The sequence below is a fragment of the Chiloscyllium plagiosum genome, chromosome 13 (assembly GCF_004010195.1).
Source record: "Chiloscyllium plagiosum isolate BGI_BamShark_2017 chromosome 13, ASM401019v2, whole genome shotgun sequence".
In the NCBI taxonomy this organism is placed as follows: domain Eukaryota; kingdom Metazoa; phylum Chordata; class Chondrichthyes; order Orectolobiformes; family Hemiscylliidae; genus Chiloscyllium; species Chiloscyllium plagiosum.
Window position 1 is genome coordinate 69,310,916 of NC_057722.1, and position 3,922 is coordinate 69,314,837.

Below are 3,922 nucleotides of genomic sequence, written 5' to 3' on the forward strand. Positions count from 1 at the left end.
CATACGGAAAGAGGGAGAGAAAAAAAAGATACGTACCAGGTTGTTGACAGGTCTCATACTTGTTGTCAAACATTTACAATTCTGCAAAGCGTTTCTTTCCGCCTTTGAAAATGAGAACATGGGTTATCAAGCACGTATGATTTGGAGGTGCCGGTGTTGGACTGGGGTGGACATCGTTAAAAAAATCACACAATACCAGGTTATAGTCCAACAGGTTTATTTGGAAGCACATAAGCTTGTCTATTAGAAAAGATGTATTAGTTTTAACAATGCTGGAGCATTGTCCATACATCACATCACAGTGGTATCTATCGATTGTCCCCGGCTTTAGAAAAGAAACATAACCGAAATCTCAATACTTTTAAGCACCAAGTTCAAATTGATACGCAAAAACTGAAAACATTGCGGTGTTTTCAATAAAGCTTTCAGAAATCGTTCAATCAGAAAAGAAAATAAGTTTAGCATTTGCGATTTGAATAAAAATCCTTTACCATCATAATGATTAAATCACGCCAAGCAGTATCAACAGTTTTCATGTTTTGAGCATTTTCTGGGAGTCAACGGGTTTCAATGACATGGGTGTTAGTTATATATTTCATCGATATAATCAAAATTATCAGCTTAAAGAATTTTTAATAATCGAGTAAAGCATAAAATGGTTTATATGTTGCCTATTTAGTGCTTTCGAATGACATTAACTACTAAAATTAAAGGTACAATCAACATTGCATGAAATAAAGCATATGATGTAACATCACCCTAACCAGATTCGAAATACTGTTTAGGCAAACCGGTGGAAAATTCAACATGAAGCCAACAACAAAAGTGTTGATTTTTCTTGATTACACAGTATGTACATACACAAAACCTATTAATATAGCGATGATCATATAGAGCGAGTACTCAGTCCGAGCGGTTTAATAAATTGCATATTTGAAACCACAACAAAACCAAACTTTCCCATCCGACCTGTATATGCTAAAATAGTGTTTTGTAACTACAAAGGTAATGGAATAACCGGGAAGAGGTGCGCAATAATATGCTACAAGCCAGTTGTTCAATATATACGGATTTGTTCTTCGAATGCGTTCTATTCAGAACCTAAGATAGATTAAACGAGGGTGAAACCAATCAAAAAAATAAGCACTCTTGTTACTTATGCCGTGTTAAGTTTTATGACAGGTGCTTATTACTCCTTGGAGCTGCTACGCTATGAGTATCTTTATCTATACCTATAGTTGTTGCGGCTTCTACATTTTGTGATAGAATTCAAGGATGAAAAACACAGTGCTGGAAGGTCAGGGGATGGCGTACAGACGAAAAGTGTACTGTACATAGTCTATAAGCAGCAGCAATAAGTGGACAGGGGACTTAATGGTCAAGAAGTATTCAATTTTCTAAATAATTAATATAAAAGCGAATCTAAGTTAATCTTTAACTGGTCCTTGTACGTTTTCAAATTGAATAAGCTGCAAGATCCATTTATTATATTGATATGTGATGAGCAATCTTACGTCACTGAAACGCCAATTTTGTGTAATATGGATATCACGAAATGCAAATAACACATACTGATGTGTATGCTACAAACACTCACACAGAGAGACAAAATTTAGGGGATACATTGCCATCTTGTTTGCCCCTTGATGACAGCAGCCTTCAGCTACCTGGAGAACAACGATCTATCCAAGGCAATTCTGTTTTAAAGATGTGATCCGTTCCTCAATCGTTCGCACGAGTGATCGATTTCAATGCAACCCTGATAAGGTCCAAGTGCATTTTCACTGACAAAAAAGGAAAAAGTGCAGATTTGAAATGAATAGTTATGCCCTCGTGAAGAAAAAAAAACTTTAAATCGCGGGGTTAATGGATTTGATCAATTTAGTTTTATGGGAATTGATATTAAGCTGATATTGCAGTTTCAGGCAAAACCAACAGAGAAAAAAGATAATTTAAAAAGTTGAAGGGTTGAATTGAGATAAATGATGCTGATTCAATAAGTCTATCAAGGAACCAGCAAAGTAATTTAACATTTTAATTCTGGCTGTGTATGTATTACAAGTATAAATATGTATGCGGGGACATTTATAGTAATATAATTTATACAGATGTAATTATTTTTGGATTCCATTAGCATGTGTTAGAAGCTGCCGTAAGTGACGGGGAACTGATTTGTCCTGCTCGGTGTCAGTGCTGGAAGGTCAGGGGATGGCGATTATAAAATAAATATTCACCAGCACGTGTAGCACTGTTGGCTGCATTTCCAGTAGGCGCACTGCGCATGTACGGCGGCCGCCTGCACTGACTCCGCCGAAGTTCCAAGAATGTTTCACTCAGATAGAAACCTCTTGATGACACAGCAGTCATTTGGGACGAAGAGAGCCGAGCTAATAATTAAACAGTCTTCCTTTTTTCCTTCCGCGATTGTCTCTGCAGTTGCAGTAGCAGGAATTGCAACGCGGATAAAAAAAAACTGCAGCTTGCTTATGCTAATTCCCCTTAAACCTTTTTTTGTGTGTGTGTAAAATGCGTCATCTGGTAACTCCGTGCTATTATGTGCTGTCATTCTAACATTGGAATAAATGTTACAAATTGATGGCAGTTTCCAGCTGCAGGTTAAAAATAGCAACGATGTTCCACAGACTGAACATGCTTCTGCAGTTAGTGAATTGCACAGGTCTCGAGAGCTCATGGGCCCTCGGATTGGTTTCTGTAGGTAAACAAGGAGAAATTGGAAAGTCACCAAGATCGAAACAGTATCAACTCCACTCGGGTTAACTTTAGTTACTACGCGATGCTTAACAAACGTGCTTTAAAAGCAAAACACACAAAAAACTAAACACGGCGATATCTTTCGGCACGCATCTACATGTCGATAATCCTGTTTAATTGAATTGAATTGATTCTAGGACGCTTTCTGACAGTGGGACATTTTGACAAAGATGTGTGTTATTTTCCAAAATATGAGCAACTCGCTGTATTAAGCAAGCCAGACCGGAATGAAGAATTCATAAAAAGGCAACACCATTATCCCAAAACCAAACAGGTTCAGTTAATGTCTGTCGACAACGTTAAGTAAGACGCTGCACTTGTTACTGTCTCTGCAATATTTATCCCCACTATTAAGATCAACAACAAAAAACAAAGCTTTTCGGTTTTATTTTAGAGAAATTTTGACTCGATGTTGTACCGAGACGGAGATAAGCCTTTTAAGTTTTTTTCCACTGTGCGTTATGCGTGTTACCAATATTGTATCTATAAATATTGGCAACAATAATGGAGATATATGTTTGCACAACGGACAGTGAAAACCGCACTCACCCGCTCCCATGTTGCAAGAACGCGCCTCAAGAGGAATAAAATCACCCTGTTTAGTTCCAAAGAGGAAAATGCACTGAGTGTGCTATCATTTCTGCATTCCATACAGTACCTGTATTATATTTTCTAGCAAACAGTATCTAAATCAAATATTGGTCTGAAAGTATTTTCCCTGAAACAGGCCATTTGCGATGTACTCGCCTTCTGTTAAATAATGTTGAATCGTACATTCTGAGGCAAATTCGCGTGGGTTTCAACAATCAATAAAGAAAATATCATTTTTTTTAAAGAAAAGAAATTAAGCAATGAATAAAATCCAAATTGGCCAGCAACATTGATCTTCTACATCGCTGTCCGTTTGAGGCAAGTCAGTAAAATGTCAAACATCTTCTGCTGTCTAAGATCCTTTGGGTATCTTTCATCGCGATGTTGCGAATCGTTGTGCTAGAATTGCAAACAACTAATATTGCTCTGGATTTCCATTTACTAAAGTTGAAAAAATGATAAACTTTCGCTCACATCAGTTCGCCGAGAAGTCCTGATGTCCATCATGCCAACGATAGGTTTGGACAGAGGCGGAGGGGGGAGAGGGGTTACTGATTGA